At 34.2% G+C, this 17950-nt stretch overlaps 1 protein-coding gene across 9 annotated transcripts in view; it reads left to right on the top strand.

Annotated features, from left to right (window-relative positions):
• SLO2 (slowpoke 2) overlaps positions 1-17950 on the top strand; it is a 508183-nt gene that overhangs the window by 36750 nt on the left and 453483 nt on the right. The gene's annotated exons all lie outside the window — the stretch shown is intronic.

Below are 17950 nucleotides of genomic sequence, written 5' to 3'. Positions count from 1 at the left end.
TGATACCTATCTTTTAATCTCGGCGCGGCCGTCAACTCTTAAGTAGCAGTTATAGGCCTTAAATTAATTTTATAATGTTTGGATTTTTGAAAAAGTTGTAATTAAAATGATTTTTACTTGAAAAATCGCTTCTAACAGGATTTCAAGTTGGTTTATTTTTTGACCATTGTATACAGTCTCAAGCAAAAATGTCAAGCAAATTTGTAAAAATGTCTCCACTCCATTTCTTTTCTCTGAACTTTGGTTTTTCACTTCGCCAATTTCTGTTTTTTCTGCCATTTCTTTATTTTCTTCTTTAACAGCTATTTTAGCTTTTACTTCAACTTTATTTTTTACTTCAAAAAATTTAATTTAGTACGTAATCTATAATATTATCGTGTAGAGTGCATTCTCTTTTAGTCGACTAGCCAAATACCTCACAGATTTCACATTAATTAAATTAAAATTCAAAACCAAAATCGAACAATGTGCCACAATAAATCTTAGCTTTGCAGTCCGCAATGTTTATGTTGGGTTACAGATATCTTTTAATCTCGGTGCGGCCGTCAACAATTTGTAGGAAATGATTCCTATCTACTTTTAGTAAATTTAATAGCAACAAGTGATAAAAAATTAATAAATTAACTTTAAAATAAATAATATAAAAATTAAATTGAAAACTTATAATAAAAATTTTATTGCATAAGTTTTCATTAAATTATAAATGTAATTAAAATTGATTAATGCCACTGAACCGACTGAATTATACTTTCATTCTTACCACTAATGCTCTATTATTGAATAGACGTAGGCACTTTTATAAATGTTTATTCAACTCATCATAATGGATATTGCATAATTTATTGTGAAAATAATTTTGTACAATGTGCATAAATAAATCCTTCTCCATCTTGTATTTTCATAGGTCCATCCAATGGTTCAGTCGTGTTTCTCTGTCACCAATAATACAATATTTACAAAGGCAGATCGTGCTAACCATAAACCGGCCAACCGGAAATTTATCCAGAGGTTCGCTTCTATTAAGCACTAATTGTTTTCATCGTTGGTGTTCGATTGATGTCTGACGAACGCATGACTGAGTTGTTTGGTGTATTGATGTGGTATACTAACATTTGATTTGACTTCACTGCTTGCAAGTTTACTTTACAGTTTGATTTATCTAGAATGTGACAAATAATCTATGCCCTATTGATCATTTGTGGGTAATATTTAGCTACTACTTTCAAAATTATGTTAGATTACAGGTAAATGGGTATTTATAAGTCCATTATCTGAGGAGATTTATAAGTGCTTTTGTGCATAGAGTGATATTAGTTAAGTCAGAGATGTAAGTAGCTATTGTAGGTCTTTAATGATTTTTATAACGTTTAGATTTTTGAAAAAATTGAAATTAAAATGAGTTTTTCATGAAAAATTGCTTCTAACTTTAGTAACTTTCATGTTGGTCTATTCAAGCAAAATTTACTAAAAAAAATTTAATTTAGTGCGTAATCTAGAATATTATCGAGTACAGTACATTCTCTTTTGGTAGATTAGCCGCATAGCTAATCCCGCAACACCAGCACCGTATCTTTTGATTAATTAATATCATAGCTGATATTTTCTAACTGGAAATCCTGAGCATTGAAATTCCTTTATAAAAAGTTTCTTTTACTAGAAATTTAAGTAAAAAATTCAAGTCGTAAACGGTGTGCGACAAATTTAGTCTTGAGATTTAGTCGATAATCGCGATTAAAGTTTGTCCAACTCTGACTTAAATGCGCTTGCTTAGAGTCATTATCTATCTTCAAGACGGTAGTCAGGAATCTGTCGCCAACCTGGAAGGGTAGGTGTGTTTTAAAATAGAATGGTACAGTACAGGTGCTAGCTAATGCCAATTTCCTGACAATTTTAGCCAGATCACTAAATCCTCTACTTACATGTTTCTAGAGCAGAGAAAAGGTTTCAGGCTTCCGGCTGGAAGTAGGCAGGCAGAAATCCTGGCACACGGTTTTCACTAGGCGGAGTTGTACGTGCAAGTGAAAGTATGTACGTTTTGAGCAACGGCATTCAATTTTGTGGGAGCAGTTGCCGCCACCAAAGTTGTGTCTGAGAGGTTATTAAGATTTGTGTTAGCTGCTGGCATTGGAATTGCATTTTGGGGAGTGGATGTATGCGAGAATAAATACTTATCCAGTGTTGTAAAGGTTCAGACTTTTAAGACCTATATAGTAATCTGTGACTCAGAAATGTGGGCATTGACCGGTAGGTAGGTCTTAAAAAGTATTTTTGCTGTGGACAGGAGGACAGTTGTTATTGAACGAGAAATTATTGAACTGTTCAGGAAGTTGAATACGAGAGGTCTTCATTAAAGCCGATAAATTGAGATGGCTGGGATATATACACTGAATAGAAGAAACATGAGGCTGAAAGTCTGCACTAAGGGGCCTATCAGAGTACAGAAGACACCCTGGGGATGACAGTGAATGGGTTGTAGGAGATGATTTGGATAGTGTTGAAAGCCAAGAGGCGGACATATCTTGTTAGATTTAATGTTCGATATTTGAACGCTTCTTCAAAATGGTTGTGATTGAGATGAGATTGCCAACTCAACTTCATTCACTTCTTCTCTAGGAAGGATCTGCTGATTTGTCGGACTGCAGCAATGCTACTAACCTACCATCATCACCTTCTTGGTCCGTCTTATGGCGAACTGCATGAAATTGTTTCATACAAAAAGTTAACTTTTAAATGAAAAGAAATCATTGTTATGAATAAAAGTACTTAAAAAATAAGATGATACCTTTTAACATAGTCTTCTTCATGACCAATTGAATGAGAAGAATACTCAATAGAGTTAAGAAGATTTTTAAATTTATTCGATACAGAAATAAATTGTTTCAGAGTCTGTTTGCTTCTAATTCCATTACTCATTGCTGTACCAATCAATCAGTGGAATACAACCATCGACCAATGGCTATTAATTCTTCTTTAAATTAACTTGAGTGATACCGCAGGCAAGAACCTGGTCGGCCAGAAGAGGCAGCGTGAAACACCAGCTCGTAGTAATTTGTCAACGTCGAATTGAGCCCACCAGCATAGCACGCCCTGTCCTTTTTATCACGACATAAATAATCTAGTCCTAAAATTTTACTTACTCAGCAAGAACATTGTACTATAAAACTTATGAAATTGAAATACTTTAATTTCACAAAATAAACTGAGATTTCCATCAGAATTTGTTATTTTTTTATATTTTGATTTAAACACCTGAAAATTTACCTTCCCTCACTGCTGCAATGCTCACTTGAAATGTATGCAACACCAAGGTTATAAATGCCGTTCAAAGAAACTGTATTTCAGTAAAATAGCTTCGAAATCTCGTGTATTAAAATTTTATTCATGTACGTATAAGAGAGTTGGAGGTATTTTTTGAAAAATACATTTCAAAAGGAGGAGATAAATCTGAACGTAGGTGGTGACGTATGTGACGAAGACTAAAGAAAATTGATCAATCAATTTAACTCATTTTCATGATTACAAGTTTGGTGTAGTTACCCTAAATGGATTCCCAATCGGTGCTAATTGAGTTTCTGTTCATACACACCCCACTTTTACAGAAAAATTGCTAAAGTTATTGGTAATCAGAAACTCGAAACATGTAAGTAAAGTAATGCCTATTTTTTTCAGGGTTTTACATCCAACTATTAATCTGCTATCGTGAATAGAGGCGGATAGTTTAAATACATATTTTACTATAAATTTCAAAACTTCAAATCGAATTCAAAACCAAGCTCGAACACAGCGCCAAAATAAATCTTAGCTTTGCAGTCTGCGCCTATAACCGCTCGACTAATGTGGCGTCTTTATCGTGTATTTCTAGTAATTACTCAAGTTAAAATATTACACAGTCGCAATACTCCATTTTATGAGACAATTGCTCAACTAAAAACAGTACTCGAACTTTTTGGGTCCATTCGTTCTTTTATATGTTCGTTATTTTATAAAATTTGATTATTCATTTTCTTTAATAAAATTCAAAATTACTCGGAGCTTGAGAATAAGATCTTTTTCGTTTTTTATATTTTGATTTGTGTGACTTTGCGTGTATTAAATATCGTACGTTGGAAGGAAGTTCTGGCGAGCTCAAGACTTAATTTATAAACTTATTGTTCACTTAAACTCCTCTATAATTTACTTTTATAGTTTCACTCGTTTCATTTTTAAAATACTTCAGCAGTGAAAAGCAGTGGATAGACCACAAATTCTCTTTTTGCTTGGCACTCTACTATCGCTACCTTTGACTGATTTCTACCTTTGAGGAATTAAAAGGTAATTCTGCAGACGAATCTTTGTCCGTTCGCTGTATTCCATGGTACATTTCTTTGTGATTATAATTTTTTTTTTTTCTGAGCCTTTAGATTCTTAATAATAGATAAGCCGACTCTTTTCAATTGATTAAGAGAAAAACCAAAGACGCGGATTGGAAGCATTTCTGAATATTTAGCTTCACTCGGTTGATGGATATAGACCTATTCCTTACTCACTAATTTTTCACGATCCTTCAGTAAGTATAAGGTTCAAATTTACCGAAATTCTACGTAAAATGCGTGTTTTTGGCATCCAAATATTTCTTGTGATGTTTGGTTTCGGATAACAACGACTACACTCTAAGAATTGAAAAGATTTTCTTTCCTTTTGGTCCGTGTTAAATAATTATTCACTTCACTAACCTTAAATTTATGCTTTTCTTTCTTGGTTGAGGTCATCACTACCTGATTATATAAGCGACCTGTCTCCAAACATCATTCTGTTGTAGTCCGTTCAAATATCTTGGTAACCTAACTACAATTACAATCACATGTTAATCTAGCAAGCGATAGTTTTGTCGCTTTTCTTAGGAACAGGAGAGAGAGCAGTATCCATGTCCTTGAAGAATTTATTTGTGTTTGAGAGTTCAGCTCTTCGGAATAAGAAAACAATGTTTTCAAGATTTGTCTAGGAATCTGGATGTGTTTGAAAATTTGAGATTTCTGTGCAGTTTTTACCTTACAAAGTTTTTTTTTTAAATCAAAAGTAGTAACTCTTTACTTTCCGCAAATCTTGCAAATCTTCGATTTACTTCAATAGTTGGTTGCTTTTACTATTAGAAAGGATTCCATTTTTTTTTTTTTATACGAAGATTTTATATATAAATAATGAATCCTCATGATTGCAATATTTCTTTTGCGAAGTTCAAGGAAAGATATGAGTAAATCTGATTACATAAAAAACATTGGAAACCAAAGCTAAGCTAGTTGTTTACAAATTCGAGACAATTACAACCAAACTAATCTTATTTTTTGTGATTATCTTAGTTTGTTAACTATCATTTATTTCATTCAAAAGTCTGGAACTATTCTGACCGACTCATGGGTTCTCTCCATAGTTTTAGATATTATTGGATTATTGATAATTATTTAAAAGAATAATTGTCTAAAATTAGGAAAAAATCATGAAATTGTAGAAAAAGATAAGTAAGCTTTAAAGTATTTGTATACAAGAGAAAGAATTTTACAAGAGGAAAATATTTTCAGTTGTGGAAACTGTATCCTTCCTCTTCGCCATGGAACAAATAAACTAAATCGGGCTTTGTTCCCTTATTTTTCTTATCTATTTCTTTTTTTATTTGAATGTTTCGATATCTAAAAGATGATCTTGTTTTATGCATCTTATTAAGAGTATTTTTGAACATAATAAGAAAAGACAAAAACAGAAATTATTAATACCCAATCTAATTAATGGAAAACTATATTAAACTTTAATAAAAAATCAAACAATATTGGACTTCAGAATAACAATAAGAACAATAACTTCAGAACCCATTTCATCCCGTTTACTAAATGGCGAGTACCGGTATCAAGATATTAATCGTTTTAGTCACCTTTTCTCTTGGGAAATTCACTGTAACCTGAATTAAATGTAACAGTTTATATTGAGATAAAGTCTTAATTGATGGTTTGGTGAAGTACATGCCAATTTGCTAGCGACTTAGCATTAATTTGGTGGGCTGAGAGTTTAAGTGAAAGAAAAACTTGGTCTCGCTTCTACCAGGATTCTTTTTGTTAGCAATTCGGAGATGAGCGAGTCAGTAGCTACTCATGCAAATTTCACGTTACATAATTAATCCAAATTAATATTTAATAAAGGGTAGCTCAGTAGTTAGCGAATACTGGATTGCAATGCAGAGATTCTGGGTTCGAATCCAGCCCTCTATTCTATTCTTAGGAGCTACTTACAGCACCATTGTCCGTCCGTTGATGGACAGTGTTTTCTGCAACGAGAGCACACTTTTCGGAGGCCGACAGTGCACTGAAACAAAGGTTATACTATGTGTGCATAAATTACCCTGAAATGGTATTTTAGAAAAAATGCCTCAACCCCTCCTTTACACACAAGAATTCTTAATTGAATTTTCCCATCAAATATTTCTAGTAAAATTTACACACATGCGCAGTAAGTTTTCCAAGTTGAAAGAGAAAAAATCAGAAATCATTTTCGAGAAATCTCAAAAAACTAAAAATTAAGTAATTGGTTGATAATATTCAAATTATTATTTATTAATAATTATAATTATTACTATTGTCCGGTCCGATGGTGTAGCAACTGAACCAGATATCAACTTAAAACTTACCACAATTGTGTTAATACATTTCACAGACAGAAAAAAACTGTGGCTGAGTCATGGACACGGCCGTGTGTTGCGCGTGAATACGTTTACGTAACGGGTTATATTTTTTATATAAAATATTTTTATTTATTTATTTAGGATGAAATCAAGGAAACAAATCGACGATCGAACACAATCTATGCCTATAAAGTCCGTGGTCGATGTAGAAGCGATTTCATCATCCACTTGCTTAATTTCAACCGCCCCAGCTGCAGATGTACCGACACCGTCGTTGATCCGCTCGGCCGTATTCATTCTTTTACGTTCCCGGCACAGCTTGACCCGGTCATATGTGTTTTATTATTACCATTCGATTGTTCTTGAGAAGCCCTTTCCAACCGTATACGATCTCTGTATTTGGTTTTGGCTTTTCGACGCGTATAGACCGACATTATATATTTTTGATAATATTTTTTTATTCTAACACCTTATTATATTCACTGTCATTATTTTACACTAACGTGTTATATACAACCGATAGATTGTGACTACAGCTGACGATTAAAACTTTAACGAACATCGTAGCTTCTCCGTACTAATTGCAAATCTCGATACGCAGCAAAATGATCTCAAAATGGCGGCGCTTACCCCCATACTTCGCGCGGTGCGTCACAGTCCTCGCTTATCGTAATGAATTCTTTGATCCTTTAGCTATCCAGTGGTCTAATTTAATTTTGGATGTAGACGATAGATTCGAAACTATAATGCCAAACTGTATCCCCCGAATTTGTTATCATTAGGTTTTTTGAATTGCCTCCATATGATAGCAAATGTAAAGACGTATTCACGTCAAAAATACACATTGAGACTAAATTTTTAAAACCACTTAATGCTTGTAATGCTTGTTCAAGCTTGCAACAAAAAGGAAACAGCTGTTTTTTTGAAACTAGTTACTTCCGTTTTAATATTTTTTTTTTTTTCTAATTGAGGAACAGTACGAATTGGAAGTTTTCGATTAAAATCTGTTAACAGTAAGTAGGTACATCTTTTTATTTCAAAATTAAATTGCAACATCCTTTCCTCATAGTGCTATATTTCCGTAGAATTAGTGATAATCACTTATTTAATATTTAGATTGTTTGTTATCTATACCATTTTTTTATTTATTGAATATTAAATTTCCTTACAATCGATAATTTTGGAGTTTTACTCAATTATCTATTTCGGATCTAACCTAATTTAAAGTTTCTATGAAAGATTGATATTTACTTCTGTTTTGAATATTCAAATCTTATATACACTTCATTAAATTCTTTACAACCAAATTAGGCCATTACTTTTTTTACTTTTTCCGGGACAAAGACATGTTTATATTTTAATAAGTGACTAGATATAAATACGATCATCGATAATAAAATCACAGGAAAAATTAGTTTCGGTTGGTTTAAAAAATTCACAATTCAGTTGTGCTGTTTGTTGCCGGTAATAAATCCAAATTTTGGCTGTGTAAGTAACGATAGCTAAAATGTGAAATATTTGAACATTCCACTATCTTTTACTGCCAAAATTTGCATAACGGAAATCACTTAATACTCGCGACTTTTAATGGAAATCACAAAGTTTATGTGATCAGTGCTACTTCCGTTGACCTTTTTTTTTTAAAGAAATTTTGAACTTAAGTATAATATTAATCTCTAGTGTTATAAAGAAGAACAAGCAGATATGTACGAGGGTCGTTTGAAAAGTCCGTGCAAAAATAAAAACTACTTAATTTTTTGGGGTAAACCTTTTTTATTTTTCAACATAGTCTCCTTTTAGGCTTATACACTTCGTCCAACGCTGCTCTAGTTTGTTGATCCCTTCCGAATAATAGGATTTGTCCAAGTCTGAAAAATAGCCATTCGTTTCTGCAATCACCTCCTCGTTTGAATAAAATCTTTTTCCCGCCAGCCATTTCTTCATATTGGGGAACAAATAGTAGTCCGAGGGAGCCAAGTCTGGAGAATAGGGGGGATGTGAAACGAGTTGGAACCCTATTTCCATTAATTTTGCGACCACAACTGCTGAGGTGTGAGCTGGTTCGTTGTCGTGATGGAAAAGGACTTTTTTGTGGGCCAATCGTGGGCGTTTTTTTTTGCAGCTCAAACGGCCCAATAACGATGAATAATATGCACCTGTAATAGCTTTACCCTTTTCCAGATAGTCGATGAGGATTATTCCTTGCGAATCCCAAAAGACAGTCGCCATAATCTTTCCGGCCGAAGGAACGGTCTTCGGCTTTTTTGGCGCAGATTCCCTCTTGGTAACCCATTGTTTAGATTGTTCTTTGGTCTCAGGAGTGTAGTGATGTATCCATGTTTCATCCACAGTGACGAAACGGCGCTTAAAGTCCTGCGGATTCTTCTGGAACAGCTGCAAACCGTCCTTGCAACACTTCACGCGATATGAAAATCACTCGACTTCCTCGATTCAAACGAATGCCAAACACGAAGAAATAGACTGATCTGGCTGAAACTTGGTGTGTGTTCTTCCAAGAGATGCTACTAAGTAAACATAACCTCGATACGCGCCAGTAGTTCTATCTCTCTGACTTTGCACGGACTTTTCAAACGACCCTCGTACAATATATTCCTGTACTTTTGTGACTTTTTTCTGGTGTCGTAAAGGCTTATCAATTAGGTCAAATCTACATCCGTTTAATTATGGCATTATGATCTCCGACAAAATATTGCTAGCTATTTCCTGACGGGAGAATAATTCTTTTTCTTCCATTTAATTGACTTCTCACGACTCTAACTTACTGCTACCTATTGAGTAATTTTATTACTACTTGAGATAGAAATCTTAAAAATAAGTAAATAAAAGTGCCGAAGTTTACAACCTTGCAAAGAACAGTTATTTTTTTTATAACCAAGTTATTTAGTACTTTACTATACAATGCGGAAATTTCTCTACAGTGTATCACTTTTTTTTATATTCATCTCTCTTCAAGGAATGAAATGCAAGTTCTTTTATTTTTGTTTTTTCTGGATGGTGTTTTACAAAGAGCTGGTAACGGGATTTTGTTTTTCACTTTAAAATACAAAGAGAAAAAGATGAATCAGCAAGCTCATGCGAAAAGGAAAATATTTTAACATTCCTACAACATTTAAACTTTTTTTGTGTATGAAAGCATTTTTGTGTATAGCACCAATGTTGTTCACATCACAGTCATGTTAACTGAAAAGTAAAGCTTTGCATGAGTGGCTTTTTAATAAAATCCACTGGGGATCTTTTGTAATTACTACACTTTAAAACAGAAAATATTCTCTCCATGTTAGAGGTTTTCTTCACTAAAAATTAAATTAGAGACGATGTTGACATGTTTGTAAAAATAGCCGGATACGGACATTGAATTAATGTTCAACTCATTGCTTAATTTCGGTGCCTCATCGTGCTTGCTCCGGCAGAAAACCGGACGTTTGTTCCTGGCCATAAAAAAGATATCCAACGCTTCTCCATGTATTACGAATTTAAGTGAAAGTTAATGATTATTTTTTCAAAAATGTTTTCTTCAAATTACACTATTCCGATTAAGATATTTTCTTTTGAACTTCATTGGTTTTTTTAAAAATGGTTATGTGGATCAGAGATTGTGATTAACAAGTTTAATTAAGAATATTCTAATGTTTTCTAGACGAAGTATTGAGATTGATTACTATTGATTCATTAATAATCAGGTCAGCGACTTGTCGTCGTCCGTCTGATTAAATCCATTTCGCTGGGAGGGGTCGATCGCATTAAACACTTCCATTATCAGTCCCCAAACCGTTTTTTGTTCGTTGTTCTACTTTTGTAAAAATAAAGATCCTTGGAAATACTACGCGGGTTTAAGAAGTTAATGGAAGTCGCCATGGATACTGTCTGTAAACAATTACTAAAAGTGAAGTTGGCATACTAGCTGAGAAATGTTCAAAAATAGCAGGTAAACAGTTTCTTTTTCTTTTGTGGTTTCTTTAATATTTACTCTCACTAAGTCTTACTATTGTATTGTAATCGTGAACATTTTCACGATTTTGAGTGTCCAAAACCAGAAATATCTATTTTGAGGTCAGCTGTGTCAGAAAACGTGGTTATTACATTTTATTCTCTGAGTGCATGAGCGAATGAGAGTTTTTTGGAGAAACTCACGAACGAATAATCGCTGAAACTTTAAAAGATGTCACAGAAAGATTTTCAAAGGAGATCGGTCATCCAAAGGTCTTCAGTTTATCACGATATTTTCCAAAAACGACTTGAAGGGTTTTGTTTAAACTTGGTTCTGTTTCAAAAGATATGTGCAGCAAATTTCGAATAAAGGCATTTTTGTGGGAGAGGGAGGCTTCACTCTAATTTGCTATTTCGGGAGAGTACGAGGTGTGGCTATTAAATGACTGATGCTGCTACAGAAGAACTATGCATGTGCCAAATCCTAACGACCGACAGCTGTGCAGCGTAAAGCCTTCTCTTTCGATTGCAGCGTCCCACGTGTATGTAGAGAAATCAGTCTGACCGGAACCGTCGTTTGTGTAAGAGGTATTAGTTTCGTTTTGCCGAAAACAAGATACTACACATGTAGTAGAGCAACGAATTGTCGTGAAATTTCACATCAAAACTTGATAAAACCGCTACCGAAACTTATCTTTTATTAAAAGAAGTTTATGACGATAAATTTTAATCACGTGCGCGAGTTTTTGAGTGGTTCAAACGTTTCCAAGATGGCCGAGAAGACGTCGGAGATGATGACCGCCCAGGTCGCCCTTCCACCTCCAAAACGGATGAATATATCGATTATAATTAATCAACATTACTACCGTGAGGTGCTTGCTCAACTCCGTGAAAGAGTAAGGAAAAAACGACCCGATTTGTGGAAGAACAAGTCATTGGTTCTCCATCAAAAGAACGCGACAGCTCACACTGCATTGTCTGTCAAGACGTTTCTAGCCAAGTACAATATCCCAGTTTTAGGCCATCCGCCTTATTCGCCGGAACTGGCCCCATGTGACTTTTATCGGTTCCCCTAAAGTTAAATCTACATTAAAAGGAATACGATTTCCGTCCGTTTGAAGATGTGAAAGATAAAGCGGCACGTGTCATGCAGGAGCTCACAGAAAAAGACTTCCAGCACTGTTTCGAACAATGGAGCGTTGTAGTGATGGTGGAGGGGTGTGTATTGAAGGTGATAATAACTAAATATGTTTAAATTTAAAATAAAACGTTTTGTAGCAATAGTCTCGTTACCACTCGTCATGTACAGATTTACCATGTATAGAACATTAATGATTAAATATGTACCCAAAATTCCCAAATTGGTCGGAAATGAACCGAAAGGAAGTGCATTTCACTGGAATATTTGTTGAAGTATAAGGTGATTTTTAAATTAATAGTTAAATAAATATGTATAATTTTATAGTAAAATATTTTTTAGTACAAATTACAAGTTTTTGGAAAATTTAACTACCTAAACTGTGGTAAGAAGTCTGGAAAAAGATTTTTTTATTTTCTTTTAGAAAAACTATGGCTCTAATTTGGGAGAAACGTTGGGAATGGGTAGTCGAAAGAGAGCTACCTTTTTCAATTGGGAGTTTATCTCCTTTCCAGTTTTATGTTTTGTAATATTTTTAGCTTTGAACATAAAATATGAACCACTATGGAACTTTATAACCAGAAAGTTCTTCTTTAAAAACTTTATTAACCTCAAAATCGATATTCTATGTCAACAAAGTTATTCTTCTAACTGACAGCAAAACAGTTTATTCAAGCGAATAATTCATTTCACTAGTTCATATTCATATCTGAATAACTGGCTGACGAACAACTAAACTAGTATTTTAAATCAATTTATTCTGACAGCAATAGTTACCATATTGAAATGATTCAATGTTGGATAAAAAAAAGGTCTTATCTAAGCAAAGAGAGACATCTACAAAGATTACTTGTTAATCCAGCAAAAAAAAAAAATCAGAGTCTGTGTTTGACATGTAGAGAGAGATAGACATAAAGTTTGACAAGGAAACTAGAAACAAGTAATATAGTTTGGACAGTAGATACTAAACAAGCAGGAGAAGCCAACCAAATAAAGCAACACAAACTCCATCTTGTCCAGAATAGCCAAGAGATATTTCAATTAATACTAAAATTTTACCTTTTACCTTGTCTTGTTATGTTTCGTGATAAGATTGTTTTTGTTAGAAAACTTGGTTATGCAGTGAAATTCAAGTAAAAATATTGCACACCTAATTCTTTCTACACAGTGATTTAGTTAGTTTTCTCTCTTAATTCGAGACTTTTACTGTGGATGCTTGACGTAAAGCATGAAAGCTTCATTAAAAAAATAAACAGAAAAATTTTTGATGTAACACTTAAATATCTTACTGAATATCTCAAGATATCAATTTTCTTGAATCTTCAAATTTTCAATAAAATGGCTTCAGAAATACAAATTTACTGCAATAAATCATCACATTTTAGAGAAGCTTTGATTCTTAAAGTCTTGATGATTTCTCGCTGAAAGAACAGTTTGTTAAAAAAGTAAAAGTAAAGTAATGCTTTATTTTTTTCTGGCGGGTGACTAGCAAACATTACTACAAAGTTGTCGTATTAAGTATTAAATAAAATCCTAGCCCAGGACCGAGAATCGAACCCATTACCACAAGACATATTGGTTTTGCTGGCCTCATCTCTGATCGCTCGGCTACCGTGGCACCTAAAGGACATATTGTTTTTTGTCAATGTTTCTTGTCAAGATGGTCCTTCACCAGACAGTGAACTGTAAGAAGCTCCTGGAGAAAGAAAATCTAAGGTCCAGATCTAGGATCGCCTCATCCAGAACTAGATCGCTAACTATTGAGCTAAATACGAGGGTCGTTTGAAAAGTCCGTGCAAAGTCAGAGAGATAGCACTACTGGCGCGTATCGAGGTTATGTTTAGTTAGTAGCATCTCTTGGAAGAACACACACCAAGTTTCAGCCAGATCGGTCAATTTCTTTGTGTTTGGCATTCGTTTGAATCGAGGAAGTCGAGTGATTTTCAAAAAATGGACGAAAAAGAATTTCATGTGTTGATTAAACATTACTTTATGAAAGGCAAAACGCCTCAGGAGACTAAAGAGAAGCTTGATAAACATTATGGTGACTCTGCACCTTCGATTAGAACAGTTTATAAGTGGTTTCAAAATTTTCAGAGTGGCCATATGGGCACAAGTGACGCTGAACGTTCTGGGCGCCCTGTTGAGGTTACTACTCCAGAAATCATTGATAAAATCCATGATATGGTGATGGATGACAGAAGAGTGAAGGTGCTTGAAATTGCTAGTGCTGTGGGCATCTCGAATGAACGGGTACATAATATTTTGCATCAACATTTGGACATGACAAAGCTATCCGCAAGATGGGTGCCGCGATTGCTCACGCTTGACCAAAAACGAAATCGTGTGAAGTGTTGCAAGGACGGTTTGCAGCTGTTCCAGAAGAATCCGCAGGACTTTAAGCGTCGTTTCGTCACTGTGGATGAAACATGGATACATCACTACACTCCTGAGACCAAATAACAATCTAAAGAATGGGTTACCAAGGGGGAATCTGCGCCAAAAAAGGCGAAGAGCATTCCTTCGGCCGGAAAGATTATGGCGACTGTCTTTTGGGATTCGCAAGGAATAATCCTCATCGACTATCTGGAAAAGGGTAAAACTATTACAGGTGCATATTATTCATCGTTATTGGACCGTTTGAAAACCGAGCTGCAAAAAAAAACGCCCACGATTGGCCCACAAAAAAGTCCTTTTCTATCACGACAACGCACCAGCTCACACCTCAGCAGTTGTGGTCGCAAAATAGGGTTCCAACTCGTTTCACATCCCCCCTATTCTCCAGACTTGGCTCCCTCGGACTACTATTTGTTCCCCAATATGAAGAAATGGCTGGCGGGGAAAAGATTTTATTCAAACGAGGAGGTGATTGCAGAAACGAATGGCTATTTTTCAGACTTGGACAAATCCTATTATTCGGAAGGGATCAACAAACTAGAGCAGCGTTGGACGAAGTGTATAAGCCTAAAAGGAGACTATGTTGAAAAATAAAAAAGGTTTACCCCAAAAAATTAAGTAGTTTTTATTTTTGCACGGACTTTTCAAACGACCCTCGTAATTCCTTCACTCTTTAAGTACTCATTAAAATGAAAATGCAATTCCTACAATTCAAAGAAAGGATATACCATATACTTCTATACTTATGAATCTATAAAAACACATCTGAACTAAATAGAATACTAAAATATATATATTTCTCCGAAAAGCCAATTTGTAACTGAACATAATAAAACCAAAATGAAATATTGAAAATTATCAAGATTATGCGTTAGAAAACGAAATTATCTTCCTTTCGAGAGGAAAAATGTCTATTTTATGGAATAATGTATTTATTATATAATAGTTGGGATTTTAGAATGGAAGGTGCAAAGATTTATAGTTCGATTGATGAAGATCAATTTGCGATATCTTATGTTATTGCGGATGTTTGAAGATGGGAACGAACATTATCGACATCTGATGGCATGTCGAATATTTCTTCTTGCTAGAACAAGTTTAACCGTTCAGCCGTCACGTCGGGTCATATTGACCCAGCTCATACTTACAAGTCTTCTATTTTAATATCTACAAGGGCTGGGCTCGCGAAATTTTTATTTATCTCTTTTTGAAGTATTTTGATTGAGATGGCATAGGATTTTTTTCCGTTGCCTGCTGTACGGGCGCGAACCAGCCATTTTGACCCGAGGTAACAGTGTGTGCCATCAATTTCTTAGTCTTAGTTCATTTCTCAACCTTTATTTGGACTCTTAGGAAAAATAAGCCAGAAATTCCCACTGCATTTTTGCCACAAAAGTCAAGGGAAGGGAACAGCTACCTTTTTCTGTTCACAAAGAAATTTTATATGGTGTCTTATGTACCCAAAAAATCAAGAGCAGTAATTTTGTTATCTACAATGTGTAGCGATAAATCCATTGACAGTGGAACAGGGAACAAAAATAAACCCGAAATTATAACTGTTTACACTGCTACCGAAGGAGGAGTAGACATTAATGACCAACTTTGTGCAAATTATTCTGTAGGAAGAAAAACAAATAGATTGGCAACAAATGGGTTGATAAAATTGGTCTCAGATTCCTTGAAAGAAATCAGGTTTCTCAATTTGAGATATTCGTAAAACAATTATTTCTTCAAACTAAAATTACTATTCTTTTTTAAATTTTTACGTTTAAAGTTTTTTAATGTTGCTCATTACAAATTAACGAGGAATGTAATGCAAAATAGTTGGGATTGTACAATAACTAGTAAATGTTAACATGTTAATGGTAAAATAATTAACAATGTTCCAATTATAGATTAGTATTCAATACGGTTTGTTAACATTACTTGAAATCAGTGTTCCATATTTATTGGGTTTTTGTATTTGTAATTCATATTGGAGCAATTAGTTTGGGTACAAGCTTTGCCATGGGCCTTCGTTTGATGTTGTCTGCTCTTCACCAAGAGTATTCTACTAATTGGTCCAGATTGTGTGGAGCTTTTTTTACCTTCGAGACTTATCTTTTATTCAAATAGTGTGTTAATGTTTATATGTGAGTTTAATACTTTAATAGAAATGGTGCTTGTCAGCTAACCACGTAGGGAACAAAATACAAAAAAACATTCCTGGTCGTCGTTTCAAAAACAATACTCTAAGAGCTAACTTCAGTACAAAAATTACTAGTAAGACATAATAATATTCATGTTCCATATAAAAGAACAAACATTGGACTAAAATGTATACGTCAAGAAAGAAGTTCTCATGTATAACACACATATCATTAATTAGGGAAAGAAATGTCTTATTTTGCAGGACCAAGGATCGGCTTAACCATTTTTTTACTTCCTTTTCTTGCATGTTTAATAGAAGATCTAAATCTTTACCCATTACTTTCAATTTGAAGTATTTTTATCATTCAGTTGGTGCAGAGATCTTAGACACATCAATATTATTGAACAAATGAGATGTCTGATTGCATTTTTATTTTGTCTTACACTTAATATGAGGCACAATCGCTTTAAGCTTTACTCTAATCATAAATATAAATAATAATAATAATAATGGTATGGTATAAGCTCAAATTTAGTAATCCACGTTGATGATACTACGTCGCACTTAACGACAACGTTTCAGCCAAAATCCAAGCCTTTTTCAAAGTTACTCGATTTTCTCAAATTTGCTCCACTCAAACTGCTCCTACTGTGCAATTTATTGATCCGCTAGCTATATAACTTCAACGGATATCTAGTACTATTTGTTGTAAATGTGAGTTTGCGTTCAATATGACAGCAAAAATGCTTCTTGGCTGAATAGATTTCTGCATTTTCCAGGATAATGCCAGCAACGTAGTTTTTTTTAATTTGGTATTTATTTTAACAAATATTATGTTTAAGAAGTTAAAATAAAACGCTTATGTGGACCAATCTTTGCTTCTGGACTGCGGTGCAATAATTTTACACCTAACATAGATAGAGCAAGCTAGTTCCCTCGAGCTTTGAGCATTGAAGAGGAGTTCCTCATTCTTGCGGAGAGCCTCTACAAGCTTTTAAATCTGCCCGTTTTCGTTGGAATGTAAGCTAGCTATAGCTTGATCCATGATTCAGGTTCTTGGCAAACTTGTAGAGGCGCAAAATACAATGGATTTACCCTCAAACCAACTGTGTCTACCAGAAGAAAAGACTTTTATTGTGAGATTGCATTGTAAGAGATCAGACATTTCTCAAAGAATTAAATTTGGAAGTTAATGAAATATTGGACATATCTTTTACTGATGACTTCGCAAAAAAGTCAAGCTAATCTGCTGGAGTCTGTAGTCCTCAGCTATGACGTGAACTGGATCGTTTAGAATGGCTTTCTGCGGAAACATCTAGATGAACTCAAGACTCACATGAACAAGTTTGTAGCACCAGCAGAGAACAAGAAATTGCCAAATTTTATTCTAATTATGGCACTTGTTCAGCACCTTTGAAAGCAATCTAAAAATATAAGACTTATGTTAGTTTGGAAGATATTAGAAATACTGCTACAGAAGTAACTATTGCCGGAACAAAAATAACGAAAATGCAATAAATGTGAGATAATTTCAATTTTTCATCTTGTATTCAAGGTAGAAAGATAAATGCTTTCTTATTGGAGATTTGTGGTGAGTAGTTGGAGACGAGAATCTGGCTCTAAAATCGATGAGCATGCAGTTCTTCAGTGATTTCAAGATTATTCTCTTTAATACAATATATTAATATTA

Source organism: Rhodnius prolixus, unplaced genomic scaffold, assembly GCF_049639745.1.
Source record: "Rhodnius prolixus isolate KJV_2025 unplaced genomic scaffold, Rpr scaffold_2, whole genome shotgun sequence".
Lineage (NCBI taxonomy): Eukaryota > Metazoa > Arthropoda > Insecta > Hemiptera > Reduviidae > Rhodnius > Rhodnius prolixus.
Note: the sequence above shows the minus strand (reverse complement) of the source record. Positions and strands in the feature narration are given on the sequence as shown.